Source organism: Phocoena phocoena, chromosome 8 (assembly GCF_963924675.1).
Source record: "Phocoena phocoena chromosome 8, mPhoPho1.1, whole genome shotgun sequence".
Classification (NCBI taxonomy): domain Eukaryota; kingdom Metazoa; phylum Chordata; class Mammalia; order Artiodactyla; family Phocoenidae; genus Phocoena; species Phocoena phocoena.
The window spans coordinates 74,013,466-74,033,540 of record NC_089226.1 but is presented as its reverse complement, the minus strand read 5'-3'; positions in this window follow the sequence as shown (position 1 = coordinate 74,033,540).

Genomic DNA, 20,075 nt, shown 5'->3' with positions numbered 1-20,075 from the left:
TCAACATAGAATTATTCTTTAAGAGTTTTTAAAATTAATTAATTTATTTGCCTGCACCAAGTCTTAGTTGCCGCGTGTGGGATCTAGTTCCCTGACCAGGGATCAAACCCGGGTCCCCTGCATTGGGAAAACGGAGTGTTAACCACTGGACCACCAGGGAAATCCCTACACAGAACTATTTATGATACCAGATATATAGTTCCCCCCAAAGCTCATGCAATCTGTAAAACGTGCCCATCGGGAATGAAACGGGTAACTTGACCGAAGTCCCACAGCTGGTAAAGGAGACAGGTCTGGGGTTTCCAAACAGTCTAGTGTTCTGTTTCCCATACAACAGCCAACTCTGTCAAAATCCTCACCGCAGGCCCCAAGCCCTGCACTCTGGTCCAATCCAGAGAATGAAGTTAACATGGCTAGACTCTTTATAAGACATTGATTGATTCACACAGTGAGCATCTGTGTGAGTTATCGTGTCAAAAATGCAGGGGTCATAATTAGCTCTGATATGATCCGGTGCCTGTGACCGTCTCCCCCTGACATCCTCCGGGGGCCACCAGTCCCAGCCCGACACAGCTGCTCTGCTACCCCAGTTCGCAGCTATATTGACACAGCCATTTTCATGGTAGGCCTGTTGTAAATTTGTTGTTACATGGTGCGTCTGCCCCAAATTGCACGGTGTACGTAAATTTTTGTGTGTGTGGCGGGGCTGGCACGGGGGTTGGGGGGTGGGGTACCGGGGCTGAATGGAGCGTGTGATGAGGCAACCCGCAGGAGACCTAACCCTGATAAATTGTTTACTTGTTAGTGATGGCGCTCAAGAGTGGGCCAGGGGCTGCGGGCTCAGCGGGACAGACGTAGAAGGTGGACCCACGCCAATTACCAGCCATTGTGGCGTCCTACCCCGTGACTGACACCAATGTCTCCCCTCTCACCATGGGTCCTTTTACTATCCCAGACCCAACACAAGCCCCACTGTGCTAATACCACGGTGTCTTCAATTTCCTCTGCTGCCAGCAAAAGTTAACCTAGGCCTGCAGCCTGTAGAAGACCTGAGGCCTTTATTTTCTTATGCATTTCCCCCCGACCCCGTTTTTTCAAGGACGGGTTAAAAACCAGAGGTTGCTAAGGCCAGTTGGGCAACAAAGGAAGCAAAGGGACAAACATTATCTTTGGATGACTGACTTCAAAGTTAATGATCTTCCCCACTGAATTGTGCCCTCTGCTCCTCAGTGAGGCCTTTGCCATCAGATAAAGAAGCGCCTTTTTAATCCACTAACACTTCTTTGTCCCTTTGTGGCAAAATGATCATTTCATCAGTTTCGGGCACTCTCTGCTGGGAGAGTTTTTTAGCCTGAGTGATTCAGAGCAGGAGAGACAGAGAAGGGTATTTCTCTACTTCATTTTTCCTCAAGTGACGGCTGAATAACTATGCAAAAAAATTAAGGCATAATGACCCAGCAACAGTGACAAAACCTAATTAGTCACGGAGGCCACTGGGTAATGAGCCGCAAAACCCGGCTCTTGAGTGTGTAATAACTGTATTTTTCTCCATTTCTTCCCCTTTAGTCACAGCCTTGTGTGGCATTTTTAACAAACTAAAATGGCACCAGATGCAACAGGGTTCAGACATTTTAACGTGAATTAAGAAACCATATGTTCCGATAAGTCATGGTCTCTTCTTTCCCACAGACTGGGTCCTCCATCTGTGAGGTAACACTCCAGTGGTGAGGGAACGATGGCCGATGGGACAATCATCCCACAAAGATGACAAGGGGCTGGGGTTGGCAGTGGGGTCTCAGGTCCCTCGCTACAGATACTGGTTCTGACTCCCGCCGGCAACCTGGACATTCCAGACGTGGGGCCCAGACTGTTCCCGGAGCACACAAGGACTGAGAAGCTTGAGAAGGGAAAGAGGGTGGGAGGGGGCAGAGGTGAGAAGGGCTCCGTGTCCAAATGAGAGAGTCTGGAATGCTGAGAACTGCCTTTAAGCATTTATGACAACGTTCTCCACTTTCAAGTGATTTAAGACACAGGTTGGCCAAGTCTGAGTCTCACAAAAGCCTTGAGATGTAGGATCGTCCTGATCTCCTCCATCCTTTTGAGGTGAAGCAACCGAGGATTAGCGAGGTTAGGAAACTGCCCATGATCACAGTTAGAAATGCAGGAACCAAGATTGGAAGCCACATCTGTGATCATTATCCCAGTGTGCTTCCTGTGTTTACTGTCATTATTATCGCTGTTAATAATAATTTCCCCTTGAAATTAGAAAAAAATGTTAAAGGGTGGAAAGTTTACATAGCATAGTTTGGCATGATCTCTCTCTTCAACCCTCAGATCCAGCGTCAGTTAGGTAACATGTCACTAATACACAATTTTTATTTGGAGCAGGGCATCATCAGAGGTACGCCCTTGGCCCTGCTCTGATTTTAATGTGAGACACTTCCAATCCCCATCGAGGGAGACACCACCCCACGGTGTTAACTTTCATTTCTCCTCTATTTCCGTGAATGTCGTCTTACTTCTGGATGTCACCAACTTTGGGGCTGCGATTGGGCTTAGAAACAGCAGGCAGAAAGAGTGACAGAAAGGCTGGCTTTTCTTTTGTTCCGCCCCATACCCAGCAGAGCAAGAAAAAACTTCCCCAAGATGAATCCAACTCCCCCTAGATTTCAATAAGGACCTCATTTCCTCCTGAGCCTCTGGCCACGGAATCACATAAGGGAATCTCGAATGAGGAATCCCATGTGGAACCCACAGTATAGAATTACTCAGAGAACACAGACACAGGTTTGCACAAAGACTGTTTCCCTCCTCCAGGAATTTTAAAATAGCATGCATTAAAAGAAAATCCAGCACCAACTCTCTCCCTATAACAGGAACAACGCATGGAATGAAAACACAAGCAAAGACAAAAAACAGGACAGGCTACACAACTGGGGGGTTTATATAACATATATTATATTTTAACTCCTCATATAACTCTGACACAGCAAAGGGCTGGTGTCTGGGACTGTGTAAATGTGACAGCTCTTTGTTTCTCTAATCCAAGACCAGCTACATAATTTGCCGGGCCCAGTGCGAAATAAGAATGTGGGGTCCCCTGCTCAAAAATTATCAAGAATTTCAAGACAGCTATGGTAGAGCATTAAAGCAGATGAGGGCCCTTCTGAGCCTGGGGTCCTGTGTGACGGCACAGGCTGCACACCCATGAAACCAGCCCCGAAAAGAAGCTCGTGCGTCAGCGTCCGAGTAGTAAAGGCACACACAAGACAATCACGAATGGTTTAGCCAAGAAGGCCGCCTCGCGTTATCCCAGCTTTTCACTCATAGCGGTTCAAAGTTGACTCCTTTTCCTCTAAACTTTGAACTTCAGAAAGTCTACTTTAGCATCTCAGAAGTACCGTATGTAAAATGGGGAATTTCTCCATGCAGACAATGCCATTTCTTCTTGACTCTTCTCCAAACTTTCATCTATTCTAGTCCCCGGCAAGCTTGGCTGCTCTGTTCACTGGGCCTTTTCCTGCACTCAAGTCATTATCCTCTTTTTATATACTGCACTTCGTGCCCTTGTGAACCTGTTGAAAAATAGTGAAAGAGAGTTGAAAAGTACCACTGGCTCCTAAAAATAGTGCTGACTAGGAGGCAGAAAGGGGGAACTCCGGTTTTATTCAGTGCTAAAGATAACACCACCAGAATGATAGACTCCTCTGAATTGTTTGTCCCCACTGCCCATTGTCCCCCGGGCACTGAATGAGCCTCTTAGCAGCTCTTGAGGGCCTGTCACAGGTAGGCACCCAACAGAGATAATTCCCAGCCTATGCTTGACTGCTTCTTTATAGACACTCACTCATGGTTCTGAAAGGCCTCAGACACTGTTGAATAAGCTCCTGCTCGCTTCCATAACCTTTTTCTCCCACTGAATTTTCCGGGGATGTGAGCAGCTTCCCAGCCTCGCCAGAGGATGCTTCTGAATGCACTCCTGTTCTGAATCAAAGCCTGACAGCCAAGCCTCTTTCCGAAACAAGAGGGGAAAAAATGGGGCCATCGGTCCCCAGGAGGAATCTCTGTGCTTTCTTCTACAGGTGAAGGCCAACTCCCAGAGGCTCTGGCCTTCTCCCTGCTCTTCTTATGGGTTTATTTATTTAGGTTGTAGGAGACTTTTTTTTTTTTTAATGAAGGAATAAACCTCTGTTTGTTGTCTGAGCCCTGTCTCTTTTGGTTTTGAAAATGTAGGGCATCCCTACAGGACATAGACACGCTGGGGGCGTGTTTGCCTTCAGAATGTCCTAGAAGAACCCGGGCTTTAGAGCAGCACCAAGCTGGACGTGATTCCAAGCTCTATCACTTATTAATTTGCGGGGTCTTGGGCAAGTCACTTGCCTGTCTGAGTCACAGTTTTCTCATCTATAAATAGGCCTAAAAATAATCTATCTCACAGGTTCTTTTCTATCAAAGGTTAAAATAGATCCATGTGGGCTTCCCTGGTGGCGCAATGGTTGAGAATCCGCCTGCCGATGCAGGGGACACGGGTTTGTGCACCGGTCCGGGAGGATCCTGCGTGCCGCAGAGCGGCTGGGCCCGTGAGCCATGGCCGCTGGGCCTGCGTGTCCGGAGCCTGTGCTCCGCAGCGGGAGGGGCCGCAACAGTGAGAGGCCCGCGTACCGCAAAAAAAAAAAAAAAAAAGATCCGTGTACGTAAAGTGTTTTCCACGGTGCCCAGTAGGAAAGAGAATTCAATAAATGATAGATTTGATTACTATATTATTATTCTGTTTTTCTTTTGTTATTCTTCTGATTCACCAGACTTAGGAGCCCTTTGAGGCCAGTCTCTGGCTTCTGAAGGATGCTGACCACCTGCCATTCAGATCTTTCTAAGCTGGCTTCTCAGGGAAGGAGACACTACCTCCTCCTATTACTTTATATTTCCTCATTCACATAACAGAAGTGAATATCCCCATGACCTCAAAGGCCTGTTTTAAGATCACTGAGGCTTGAGAACACTTAGGAAGAAAAGTTTAAGACTTTTCATTGTCGCTCTTTTTATTCTGTACTCTTTGCTCACCTTTTATTTCACTGTGTGAAACAAACAAAATGAATGCTTTGCCCCCTCTCTTCCAGAAAGATAGAGAGACCCTTTTAGAGATTTCTCATTTAGAGGAAAATGAATCTAAAAGTGGGGACAGCCTCCTTTTTTCCCCTTATTCCCCCAGCATTTCCTCTGGAACATCGCTGGTACAAAATGCAAACTTCAAGGAGAACCATCTCTGAGGTCTCTGTTTTGAAATATCAAGCACTAGCAACACTTCCCTGATGAAACCACAAGGGTTTTGATCAACATGCTGATTAGTGTATAGATCTTCTAAAATCATTAGGGGGACTTGCCTGGTGGTCCAGTGGTAAAGAATCCACCTTGCAATGCAGGGGACATGGGTTCGATCCCTGGTCAGGGAACTAACATCCCACATGCCGCGGAGCAACCAAACCCGCCTGCCACAACTACTGAGCTCGCGCGTCTCACCTAGAGCCCACGTGCTGCAAACTACAGAGCCCACGCGCTCTGGAACCCACACATCCTCGAGCCCGCGTGCCACACTAGAGAAGAGAAAACCCGCTGCCACAACTAGAGAGAAGCCTGCGCACCACAACGAAGAGCCCACGCGCTGCAACGAAAGATCATGCATGCCTCAACAAAGATCCCATGTGCCACAACTAAGACCCGGCACAGCCAAAATAAAAATAATAATAAAATACATAATAAATAAATAAATCTTAAAAAAATAAAATCAGTAGGGCTGGACGTTAGGGAGGAGGCTGCCCCACTGAGAGCATTCTTTCTCTTACCAAGAATAAATGCATTTGTGTACTATTCGAGTTGGTCCCCCACTAGGATCAGCGCGAAGCTCTCCGAGGGAAAGCTTGGGGGAAACTGTTCAAAGGAAATCCCGCCCTAATTCTAACCCACTGCAGAGAATCCATCACTTTGTGACATCTTTCCTCTCAGCCTCATAAAGTAGGGCTGCTTGTCAGTAATTCACTTATTCATTCAGCAACTGTTTATTGACCATCTAACATCTACTCTGTGCCTGGTCCTCTGCCATGTGTGGGGATACAGAAATGAGTCTGGAAGGGATCCCCATGGCCAAGAACTCACTCTCTGGGTGGGATAATGAGACTACATACAAAGAACTCTAAGGCATAGTTTAGAAAATCCACTGGGCCACGAAAGGGGTGCAGACAAAATATCGTAGGAGTCCAGAAAAAACAGAGATTAGTTCAATTTTCAAGAGTAGGGAGGAGAAAGGATAGGATCAGGAAAATTGTGCCTTAAAAGCTAAAGCTGGATTTGTCCTTGCAGAGATTGGTTGGGGGAGGAAAAGAGCTTCCAGGTGGAGGAACAGGCAGAGCTCAAAAGTGTGGGACCCAAGGGCACATTCAGGAACTAGAGACATTGCACTGTCCATCTGATTTTCAAACAGGAATGAACTCTGAGAGATAGGGACCTTCCTCACCCATAGCCTCAGCAGTTAGCAGTCTTGTTTGGAGCCACTTTCCTGCTCCTGGTTAGATCTGCAAAATGCTGACCTATTTCCAAAGTACACAAAGCTCCACCAGGAGTTCTGGGAAGTCCAACTGGCTTGGACCAGCATGAGACTTGGTCCTTGCCCTAGCAGGGCTCATAGACCTGCCTCTTCATCCTCTTCTCTCCCAGTACATAGTGTTAACATCCTTTTTACTACATGAAAATTATTTACAGGTATTACATTATTTAGCCTACCTACATATGTAATTCCAAAAAAGCAATGATGCTCTTCAGTAATATAAAAGAGAAATAAAGGAAAATAATTTATAATAAAACAGCATGTATTTCAATATGTAAATGCTTAAAAGAAGCTTACACTAGCAGTTATAAGAGGTCAGAAGTTTTCATCTACATATAGAATTATTGTAAATGCAATCACTATAAAAGCAGAACAACATAGCTGTATTTTGTGGAGACTCAAGTACCACAAGCAGTGTTGCCATCAGTGGATGCATTTTCTGAAATGGTGAAAAACTCTTGGTCAAAGGCCATGCTAAACAAAGTATAACTGTCCTTTTTTATTTTTTTAACAATGGTTGTTGCATTCCTGGGAAATTCTCCATATGTTAAACTGTGCAAAGATGACTTGGTGTCTATATGTAAAACAGTTAAGTTTGATCCTTGGATAATCATAAACAAGTTGTTAACCCTGAATGTCCAATGGAACATCACAAAGTTTTGTGAACTGTGGCGTAATTATTCATTGCCTGGGACTGTCCTGTGCATTGCCCCTTGCACAGTAAATGACAATAGTCCTCTCCAATTAATGTGATCACTGGTCCCCACCCAAACATTTCCAAAATGCCTCCTAGCGGCAATGCCATCCCATTGAGAACCACTGGTTTAGAGCTTACTGGAGGAGGGAAGGTTCACACCCCAAAAGACAATCATATCTGGGCTTCCCTGGTGGTGCAGTGGTTGAGAATCTGCCTGCCAATGCAGGAGACACAGGTTCGAGCTCTGGTCCGGGAAGATCCCACATGCCGTGGAGCAACTAAGCCCGTGCACCACAACTAATAAGCCTGCACTCTAGAGCCTGCGAGTCACAACTACTGAGCCTGCATGCCTAGAGCCCGTGCTTTGCAACAAGAGAAGCCACTGCAATGAGAAGCCCGTGAGCCACAACTACTGAGCCTGTGCTCTAGAGCCTGTGTGCCTAGAGCCCATACTCTGCAACAAGAGAAGCCACCGCAATGAGAAGCCCGTGCACCACAACGAAGAGTAGCCCCCGCTCGCCGCCACTAGAGAAAAGCCCGCGCGCAGCAGCAAAGACCCAACGTAGCCAAAAATAAATAAAATTTTTTTAAAAAGACAATTATATCATAAGTAGTCATTTATTAAATGTCTAATCAGTCATGCAGAATAGACATCAAGTACTATTCAAAAAAGGGCAAGAAAACGGGTTTCAACTCATCAGGAAATTCTTCACGACTAAGCATGGTTTAAGAAAAAGTATAGACTCTGCATCAGACTCTGGGGCGAGAATTCCAACTTTGACATTTACTCCCTGCATGAATTTGGGTAAGTACTTTAACTTCGCCGAGCCTCCTTTTGCCAACCTGTAGAACGGGAATAACGATACCTACTTTGAAAAGTAAGTAGAAAGGATTAAATGAGGTTATGTATGTAAAGTATCTGGGAGAATACCTGGTTCATGGCAGATGTTCAACAAAGAGTAGCTGTTAGGGGATTCCCTGTTGGTGCAGTGATTGAGAGTCCACCTGCTGATGCAGGGGACATGGGTTTGTGCCCCGGTCCGGGAAGATCACACATGCCACAGAGCGGCTGGGCCCATGAGCCATGGCCGCTGAGCCTGTGCGCCTGGAGCCTGTGCTCCACGGCGGGAGAGGCCACAGCAGTGAGAGGCCCCTGTACCACAAAAAAAAAAAAAAAAAAAAAAAAAAGAGTAACTGTTATCGGTATAAAGGAAGAATAACTTCAGTTGGCCTTTGAAGGATGGCAGGGGTGGGGGAGGGAAGGTAGGCAGAGTGTGACCAAAGCCTGGAGGCAGAAGTATCTATGGTGGGTTTTGCAGTAAATAGTTCAGTGAGTCTGGCAAAGAGGGTGAGAGTGGGAGGCGTGATCAGCAAAGTGGGCACCTTTAAAAGGGTATAGCCTTGAATGTGTGGCTAAGGAGGCTAGCATTTATTCTTTTTTTAAAAAATTAATTAATGTATTTATTTGTCTGCGTTGGGTCTTCGTTGCTGCGCGTGGGCTTTCTCTAGTTGCAGAGAGTGGGGGCTACTCTTCACTGCGGTGCGCGGGCTTCCCTTGCTGCGGATCACAGGCTCCAGGCGCGCGGACTTCAGTAGTTGCAACGCACGGGCTCAGTAGTTGTGGCTCGTGGGCTCTAGAGCACAGGCTCAGTAGTTGTGGCGCAGGCGCTTAGTTGCTCTGCGGCATGTGGGATCTTCCCGGACCAGGGCTCGAATCCGTGTCCCCTGCCTTGGCAGGCAGATTCTTAACCACTGCACCATCAGGGAAGCCCCTAGCATTTATTCTTGATGGCTCAGAAGACAATGAACGTGGAGCAGTCCTAGACACAACCTAGGTTAGAAGTGAGTGCAGACGAGCCCAGCAAGAGCTACAGTCCTCACTGCTCTAAAGAGCTGTGTTCTCCACCAGGTGCTTCTCACACTGCTCCATGCCTCAGCTGAAGTGAACTGAGGTGGCCTTGGCCTGGAGAGCGGCCTGTCCGGAAAGCTGTGACTTATGCTTAAAAAACTTGTTAGCAAAACTGAGCTGTGCCAATCCAGATTCTTCTTTTCGGAACAAGAACAAGACAGTAGCTGCTAGAGCTGAGCAGAAAGGTCTTGAGGTAGACTTGGGGCCGTGGTGTCTGCTTGGGACCATAGGTACCCTGAGGCTAGGAGGATGCCACATGATAGAGAGCAAGGAACCTGGATCATACGTGGACAGAAGCAGCAACATTATTATGAGAAATAATAGAGAGACTGAGAGAGCAGCTGCCTGAGGCACTGGTGGTTTTCTGGTTCCAGATTCAGTTTCTGTACATCCTTACAAAAACCCCCCTTTCCTTAAAGTTAGTTGAATGGGTTTATGACTTTTAGTTACCCAAACTTCTCTACACACAGTGGTGTTTATCTCTTCTGGGGTTTCTTGGATAAAGTGATTTCAAGCCTTCAGAAAGTCTTATGCATATTAATATCTCAATTTTGGAAACAGCCTAGCAGTGGAGGGGATATGCCAAGTTATCATCTATGACACTCTAAGAAAGATGAAGAATAGATTCTGATTGAAGAATGTGACAATAAGCCTTACGCTTTTTTAAAAAAATTTTTTGCCACGCCTCGCGGCATGTGGGATCTTAGTTCCCCGACCAGGGATCGAACCCATGCCCCCTGTATTGGAAGTGCAGAGTCTTAATGACTGGACCGCCAGGGAAGGCCAAATAAGCTTTATGCTTAATGTCCCCTCTCTCAATAAAATTTCTACTAAAATTATCAAAGAAAATCATCTATTATAGGGGGAAAATCCAATTTATCACTGGAAGCTAGGGAAACTTACATGCCAGCAATTTTAAGAAATTTCCGCAGATTTTAACACAAGCAGTACCATTTGTCTGGAGGGAGCACCAATATGCCACGAGTTGTCAATGGAAGAAACCCCAGTGGAACCCAAACAGCAATCCCTACCTTGCAGGATTTCTTGGGGGAAATTAGTGCAGGAAGTCAAATTTCAAGCTTCCTAAAGCCTCTAGAAGGGCAGAATGCTATAACGCGAAAGGAATGGGAATCTCGTTGCAACAGACCATACCTAACATGGATGGATGGTTGGTCAAAACACACAAAGGACCTGCCAAAGGTAGATCCTAGCAAGAGCAGTCCTGCAACTTAGAGAGTGGGTGAGGTAAATTCAGCTACACCCAAGGAAGAAACATCTTACACACAAAAGTCAGTAGCCCTGCTTAGACACTGCTGGTGTGGCTGCTTCCTTCTACCCCAGGAGATGAAGTGATTTCTCTGATCAGTGAGTGACAGAGACTGTGGGTTGCCCCTCACAGCCATTCTCCTCCTCTTTCTAAGTAGTGAAATGTTTAGTGGGGCACATGACTGCTTAGAATAAAATGTTCATTTCCCAGCCTGCCTAGCAGGTAGGATTCAGTCCTGGCCAATGGAATGTAAGTGAAAGTGTCATGTGGTAGCTTCCATAAACTTCCCTTAGTTTCTTCTTTCCCCTTTCCTCCATCCTGCTATCTGGAATGTGGGTGTGATGGCTGGAACTCTATCTTGAACCATGGGCATAGGAAACACACCCTTATGATGGCAAAGCTAGAAGGAGCCTGAGTCCCTCAGGACTTGGAGAGAGCTGCCTTACCAACCCTAGATTGATTGTCTTCAGATCTCTACATATGACACAAACAAATCTCTCTCTCCTTTAAAATACTGTCATTTCTTATCTCGGATACAGTCCAACCTAATTCTAACCGAGTCAAAAAGCAACACTACAGTAAATCTGAAGTGTGTACTTTCCCTTTCATCTGAATTTAAAGCGGTATATAAAGGTCGCACATAATCAATCATAGAAACCTCAATACTGGACAAATAGAGGCTTCACACTGTAAGGATGAGCAAAAAGAAAGAATTCTCTGGATACGTAGCAATATTAAGCAATTCCAAAGAAAGGGCCACTATGAAGTATGAGAAGATATAAAGACCTAAAAACAAAAGAGAACTATAGAAACGTCTCCAACTTGTACCGTCAATAAGCTCTAGAAGCTATTGCATCTATAAACCAGGATCAAATTAGCAACAAAAGGGGAAAAAACCTACACAGAGGAAAGTCTTCTTAAACAAGGAAGGTACAACTAATGCATTTCAGAATGTAGTGAAGGCAATAAACTGGAGCAGTCTGGGTATGCCTGGTTACTCCCCTGGCACATTCCAAGCTTTCACTATTCTTCCTCAAGGTTACAACACAATCCATCCTACTCTTTCCAACATCTGACTTAACCTATTTCATCAAGAATATTAAGTATATTAGGTATGAAACCCCTCGAACTTTTCTCTATATACCTATAGCTCATCTCCATGTGCCTGCACTCTCACCAAACCACCCTCTCATCTAACAGGAAGATGGATCTTTTCCCATTCTTAGGCCAATCTCTATCCCTGATCACTTCCTTTTCTGATTTCTCTAAGATCAGGACCTTGGTCTTCCTCTCTCCCCTATATTATTACCCTCTCGTTCTTTGCCAGACCCTCCTGTGCAGATTATAAATATGTTCAAATCACCCATCTTTATAAAAATCCTTCAATTATTCGTCCTCTACTAGTACTAGCATCTCCTGTGCGACATGGTCCTCAAAACAATAGATAGCACTCACTACCTCTATTTTCTCACCTCCCAAGCACTCATTTTTAAATAAGCTGCTTAGATAAGTTGTTAAATGAGTTGGTTTTCCTTGTTATATAGTTATAAAAAGTTTGAAAAATGTAAAAAAAATCATCCATAGATCTGTGACTTAGTAACAACTGAGTGAATCTTTTGGAGATTTTTCTATCCATCTAGTCTTGACACATTGAAATATAAAATTGATTCTGACTCTAATTATAATTTCATAGGCTTTTACTCACTTTATAGAATATTTTGCAATTTTTCTATATCAAATTTTCTTTAAAAATACATTCATTTAAAGAAAAACCTGCACATGAATGTTCATAGCAGCACTAGTCACAATAGCCAGAAGGTGTAAACAACCCAAATATTCTTCAACTGATGAATGGATAAACAAAATGTGTTATACCCATACAAGAAATATTATTCAGTCATAAAAAGGAATGAAAGTGTCTATGCTATAGCATAGACACATCTTGAAAATGTTAAGTGAAAGAAGCCATACACAAAAGACCACATATTATATGATTCTATATATATGAAATGTCCACAAATAGGTAAATTCATAGAGATAGACAGTAGATTAATGGTTGCCAGGGGCTGGGGCAGGGGCAATGAGGAGTAAGGGCTTAATGGGTAGGGTTGTTTTTGTGTGGGAGTGATAAAAATATTCTGGAATTAGATGAGGATGATGGTGGCAAAACATTGCAAGTGTACTAAATGCCATTATTGTACGTACACTTTATAATGGTTAAAATGGTTCCCCTTAGAAACAGATAAGTGACACAAATACCAAATTAAATCATTAATGATTCATTCATATGTTATGATTCATTAATACATAGTTATTCTTTAGCAGGGACCTGTGAAAACCGGACATGGAGAAGGAAGTTTTAAGATGGAAAGGCAGAGGGAATTCCCTGGCGATCCAGCGGTTAGGACTCTGCTCTTTCACTACCGAGGGCCTGGGTTCAATCCTTGGTCAGGGAACTAAGATCCCACAAGCAGCATGGTGCAGCCCAACATAAAATAAAATAAAGTGAGGAGGCAGAGAACAGCGGGAAAAAGAACCTCCTTGTAGTCACCCACAGTGAGTGCATTTTGGCACCTACATGGCAGGTTACCAAAGAAATGGATGGAAAAAGGAAGAGAGGTTGGAGCAGAGGAAGACTTTGGTTTACTTCTCTATATTCATAGTACAAGTCCCACAAGTGGCTTGGAGAAGATGGTAGGGAAAGTACAAGACACCGACGTGAACTGTAAACTACTGAGGAGTCCATCGCTGTCTTTTTCATTCATTACTGTATTTCCCAGGGCTGGCACAATGCCAGCTACATAGTAGGTGCTCAATAAACTTTTTAAATAAATAAGTGGAAATTTCATGGCTTCCTAGTCATATTATTTGCTTGTAAAAAACAGAAACTTTGTCAAATTAACTAAGTTTAGTACGAGGATAAAGAGGAATTTCCCACAAACCAACTACAGAATGTACAGCAAGGTCTCATGAGAACAATTATCCATTCTTTTCCTCTACCTGGAGCCCTGTGGATCTCTCACCTTGACTCGTTTGTCTATATCTAACCTACTCTTCTCTTCCTCTTTATGGATTAGTTTCCTCTGCTAAGATTTTAGTTTCAATTCTCCCAAAATTCTACCTGCTTGAGGCTTTGGGTAGGCATGCTGACTACCCTACATGCCTATAGCTCGGATGACCAACACTGCCAGCTGACTCAATCTCTACCTCAATTTCAACTTCCAGGACAGACTCTAATTAGCTAAGCTTGATCCAGGTGTCTACATAAGAAAAGTGGCTGTGACCAGGCTGGAATCATGCAGTTCTTTGGGCTCCCTCTTCTAGGCTGTGAATAAGACAGGTTTTCTAAAATGGATCATTGTTTGCGGAGGAAACGGTGATGCTATGACTTGGGTAAGAACAGAGTTAAGGGAATTGCTTTCCACCCTCTGAAGCTTTGGGCTACAGTCCATGGTCCTATGAAAACGTATTTAGGATATAAAATGACCATATAAATACCATGAGCACGATGGTCCAATGATCCATCTGCTTTTCAAGCTACTAGTTCAAAAGACAGAGATCACTTAGTCATGACACATACTGTGTCATTCCCTACGCTTCTAATAATTAGCATCTCCTCTCTTTCCCATGGGCACTCCCAAGACTATTAGGGCCCACAGTCAGCCAATGATCAAAATCAGAGTCCTTCCCTGACAGAGAAGTGCAAATAGCAATCACCTTTCTTTTCTTTTTAATTGAAGTATAATTGACCTATAACACTATGTTAGTTCCTGGTGAACAACATAGAGATTTGGTATTTCTATACATGACAAAATGATCACCATGATAAGTCTAATTACTATCTGTCACCACACAAGTTATCATAATATTATTGATTGTATTCCCCAGGCCGTGCATTCATACCCGTGACTTACTTGTTTCGTAACTGGAAGTTTGTACCTCTTAATCTCCCTCAACTATTTCACTCATCCCCTCACCCCCTCCCCTCTGGCAACCACCTGTTTGTTCTCGGTATTTATGAGTCTGTTTCTGTGGTATCACATTTGTCATTTGTTTTGTTTCTTAGATTCCACATATAAGTGAAATCATATGGTATTTGTCTTTCTCTGACTTATTTCACTTAGCATAACACCCTCTAGATCCATCCATATTGTTGCAAATGGTAACGTTTCTTTTCTTTTTTTTTTTTTTTTGCAATCCGCCTTCTGAAATTTCCAGGACTCCAACCTTCTAGCAACAGGCATAGAAGCACATAGGAAACAATGTGTTAATTTGGATTAATCAGCTATGTTGAGGCAGGAAAAACAGTAGCTTTCTGCAGAGTCTACTTGGGGCTGATGGTCTGGAAGGGTCTTCAGACTCTTCAAGGGTCCCCTAGTAGCCTGAGGGGACAAAGCTACCTCCCAAGCCCCATCCTGTTCTTGAGGAGCAGGTCACAATGGAAGAGAATTTTTTTTTTTTTTTTTTTTTTTTTTTTACCATTTGGGCCGCATGCAAAAGTTTAACACATTATCAAGTTACAAAGTTAGACCTAGAAAAAATAACCTACATATAGTATATTTTAATATTTGCTTGTACATATTGTTATAACAACAGTTGATCAAAATCCAAGTTGAACAGTTAAGAAAAAGACTTGCATTTCCTTCATTCTGGTATTTTGAACTATATTCTAATTAGTGTGACGATAGAACCCTCAAAAGCCATCACGTGGACTAAATTTTTTATTTATTATTGAAAGCCCCTAATGTCAAGTTTATATCATATTAGTTTCCAAAACGTCTATAATCTATTGCTTCGTGTCTAAAAACCCTAGGCAGTCTGGGATAGAGTTTGGTCCTGGAAAAGAAGATAAATCCCAATTCTTGCCTCAAAATACTTTTTTTTTTTTAATTCTTTTTTAAATCTTTAAAGGTCCAGACTGTTGGTTAACTTGAGAGAGCGCCGGGGTTGATTGACAGTATCTGTCATAGGCAATGAACTCCACTCCAATTTTGCCTTTATGCTGGTGTGTCAAGTTGTTCAACTGTGACCCTTCCATCTGTTCCAGCTAATCTGAAAGTCATTTAGACCGGCTTCCCCATTCATTTGAAACACAGCACATTCTCCTGTTAACACACATATGCAAAGTTGTCTGCTGTCAGCAACCTATGGGGTTTTTTTTGAAAAGTCTCACTTACAACACCTGTATAAACATTTACACAACAGAAAATCCATTTATTGCCTATTACTGCCTCCCTAACTTAATTTTTTCAGACACTTCTAAGTATAGGGTCATTCGGAATAGACATTTAGCGGTTTACCTCCCCAAATTAATTTTTTTTTTTTTTAATTTTATTTATTTATTTATTTTTGGCTGCGTTGGGTCTTCGTTTCTGTGCGAGGGCGTTCTCTAGTTGCGGCGAGCGGGGTACACTCTTCATCGCGGTGCGCGGGCCTCTCACTGTCGCGGCCTCTCCCGTTGCGGAGCACAGGCTCCAGACGCGCAGGCTCAGTAGTTGTGGCTCACGAGCCCAGTCGCTCCGCGGCATGTGGGATCTTCCCAGACCAGGGCTCGAACTCGTGTCCCCTGCATTGGCAGGCAGATTCCCAACCACTGCGCCACCAGGGAAGCCCCCCAAATTAATTTTTAAGCAGGAATGGTCACTTGACTTTGACATTTCCAAAAAAGCATTCTGTGTTATATGTTAAGAATTCCTGAGAATTCATGATCTTATTTTCAAGGATTCAGTTACAGTTGAAAATCTTTTTTTTAAGCAAGTTTAGGAGGCAGTAGTCAAGTTCATCAGATCTACTAAATTGGAATCCCTGGGGTGGGGCTCTGGGAATGTGTACATTCAAAAAGTCCTCCAAGCGATTTTGAGAATCAACCAGGTTCAGAAACAACTGGTCTGATTTACTTATACTTTACTAAGATGCCTGGTAATGCATGATTCTGATTTCTTATTTGTATGACTTGTACAATCCTAATAAATAAATTACTTAGCTAAAGGTAAAAAAACAAGTATAATAAAATAAACAGGAAAGCTTATTTGAGTGATTTACAAGGGTGTTTCCTTGCGTTATGTGTAAATTGAAACTGCATTTGGATGTAACACAATAGAAATGCTCATACTAAATGAATTAAGAACTCCTTTGGTCCAGAACTTTAAAAAAATTGCTTTGCTTTATTTTAACCTGATTCCTTCTCTGTACTCTGTCCAGATTTTCACTGTATTTCTCAGGTCTGGCCTCAACCCTGACATTGAACCTCTGTGTGACCTTGAGTGAGTTACTTCTCCTGAGACTTAGTTTATACGAGGGAATCAGAGAAAATGGTTTCTAAAGTCCCTTCTAGCTCTGACAGTGTCTGGGCACCTAAAACAAGTTCTAGACATCCTTTTCTCCTGATAAAATCACCTCCAGCCTAGAACGTTATCTCCAACCAGACACAATTAGGGGGCCACAAAGGCACAAATTTATCAGGGTATTTTAGGAAAGTATTTCTGAGGTTCAGGAGCTTAAGGGACCACCCTTTGTGAAATGTTCCTAGAATTTAAAATTTCAGCCCCAGCTCCAAAAGATTTTTTTCATTGATCTATTCACAAAATGTTGCCACTCTCTTTCTTGAGGTTATATCCAAACTTCAAAGGTTCTTTTCGTTTCATTTGTTGTGTTTGTCCTTCCATATCCACATCTCCTCTTCATTTTTGTCTCTAACCCTCTTGGCGTGGTTGAAAGAACATATAAGACTTCCAATGAGTTATGTGATTTTGAACAAACCATTTAATCTCCTCAAGTTTTCGTTTTTTATCTGTAAGAAATAATATCTGAGTACAAAAGAAAACAAGTCTTAAGTACAAAAGGAGATAAATGAGAGATAAGCACTTTCTAAACTGTAACTTGGTATACAGGTGTCATTATTGTTATCTTTATTACAGTTACTACTGCCGCTGCTGCTCAGAAGTTGGTCATCCCCTGCATCACTATTGTGAGTAAAGCACCATCTAATAAATTTGTTTTGGGACACCTACGGAGAAAAATGGAAGGGAGTTGGAAACACGTGTACCAAAAGCTCTTAAATTTTTGGTACCGTAATTTGACTTCTAAGAACGTATCAAATTATATAGCCTATTTTTGCATAAAGACGTTCATCAAAGCGTATCTGCAATAGCCCACATTAAGACCAATCCAATGTCCATGAGTAAATCATTATCTAGCCATCATTGAAATGCTACACAGCCATTGAAAATGGTGTGCTGGAAAAATATTTAATGACTTAGGAAATGCTCAAACTACGTAGTAAGGAGTAAAAATAAAGCACGACGCAAACTTGCATTTAAGTATAATTGCAATTTTATGGCAAAATATATTATCTAAATATATAGTAAAGAAAAAAGACATTGAAGTATTTACAGTGACTGTCAACAATAGGGGTATAGATAATGTCTGTTTTCTATTTGTCTCTGTGTTTTGCAAATTTTCTTTTTAAAATGTTTTTTTTTTTAATTGCAGCACTCCCTTCCCAAATTTCAAATCACATATTCATTCAGCCAACAAAACATTTGGAGAATCTGTGCATCTTTTCCCTCTGATGGACATGGTGGAGACATGAAGGTGTGAAGTATGACCATAGGCTTCTAGGACCCGACAGTCTAGAAGGAAAAATTGCTCCTTATACAAAGCAAGGCAGTAATGACAAAAGGATCCTTAGAACAGTACAAATGAGCTGCCATAGAAGTTAAGAGAGGAAGTTTCTCTGAGGATGTAACAGATAAGCTGTTTATTAAATCCCACAAGAATTACTGATGCGGTAATAAGCAGTTGGCAGAAATACTTTAATATGATTAGAGTCTGCACATGCTATACCTTCTCATCAGGAAATAGAAAGCATTTTAGTTTAGCTTTTATTTACTGGAATGCTCTTGTCAAATTAGGGCCCAACCTGGTGAGCCCCATATTTGTCAAAAAAAAATAGATAAGATTAAATGCATCAGCAACCCATTCTTAGGAGGTGAAATACCCAAGAAAGAATCTGAAGAGCCTTCAAATAGCACAAGGTCACCAAAATCATATGAGGGCACCAGGAGCCTTCTAGCTACTCCCACTTGGTCCCCTAAACTCAGGAGTACAACTCCAAATGCAAATAGGCAGGTGTCAGTGTGAAGAAGAAAAGAACGCTTTCCATCTAGAGTCCAAAATTCTCTACCTAAGGGAGAAAATAAATATAGTCAGAGTCTATGATGTTGGACCCCACGGTAGAAATACAAATACAACTGTCTACAGAGCTATCCCATCTTCCACTTTCAAGAATGGTGCCCATTCTCTATTTGTGAATAGGTCAGAGTTAGAATATTCCATTTAGATGAGTACTTTATGTCTAAAGCATGATTGGTCATGAACTTCAGCTGCTTACAGTGGCCAGGCAGGCCACATAGATGTGTGAACCGGACAGATATAAGACACTGATGCACTGACGTGGTGATGCCATGCTAAACTGGAGAGTACATGTCTCACCTAATGGCATACTATTTAAAATATAAAAAGCACCATCGCAACCCAATATTTCACATCTGTAAGCCGGATCTGCCCCTCTATCCTGTAGCCAGTTTGTGCCCTGCGGAGAATGGCCCACAGAAAAGCGTATTCATCGGCTCATTATTCACGCTTCCAGGTAAGGGCCGTTGGTTTCCCAACCACTTCTCGTTCCCGTTCCTGGAAATGATTCCTCCTCAATGAGGAATCTAGGATAACGAGAAGCTGAGAGATAGCCCCGTGTGAGCAAAGAGTCAAACAGAGCATGAGCTTTAACAAGAGGAATGTAAATGGTGAGGGAAATCGTAGCGAAGCCAGCAAGGAATTGAATCAGGAGTTACTGGTGCCCCCAGATCATGAGAGAAACACACCAGTGGTCCTCAGTGGGGACCATTTTGCCCCCAGGGGCCATCTGGCAATGTCTGGAGAAATTTGGTTGTCACAACCTTGGGTGGGACTGGGGGATGGCATGTCACTGGCATCTAGTGGGTAGAAGTCAGGAATGCTGCTAAACATCCTACAATGCCTAAGGACAGTCCCACACAACAAAGAATGTCAACAGTGTGAGATATGAAGTGAGGGAGATATTTAAATTGAGTGGTTAGGACAGAGATCTTTGGAGATGACATGTGTGGTGAAATCTGGTTGATCCAGAGGAACAGTCTTCCCCAGGAAGATCTGAGGGCAGAGTGGGCCAATCAGGGAAAATTGCAGGAGCAAAGGTACTAAGGTAGGAATGAGCATGGTGTAGTATCTTTCTCCACAACCTCACCAATACTTCTTATCTTTCGTCTTTTTGATAACAGTCATCCTAACAGGTGCAAGGCTTATGGTTTTGATTAGCATTTCCCTAATAATGAGTGATATTGAGCACCTTTTCACATACCTGTTGGGTATTTGCATATCTTCTTTGAAGAAATATCTATTTAGGCCCTTTGCCCATTTTTTAATTGAGCTGTTTGCTTTTTGCTATCGAGTCGTATGAGTTCCTTATATATTTTGTATGCTAACTCCTTATCACATATATGCTTTGCAAATATATTCTTCCATTCTGTACATAGCCTTTTCATTCTGTTGATTGCTTCTGTAGTTC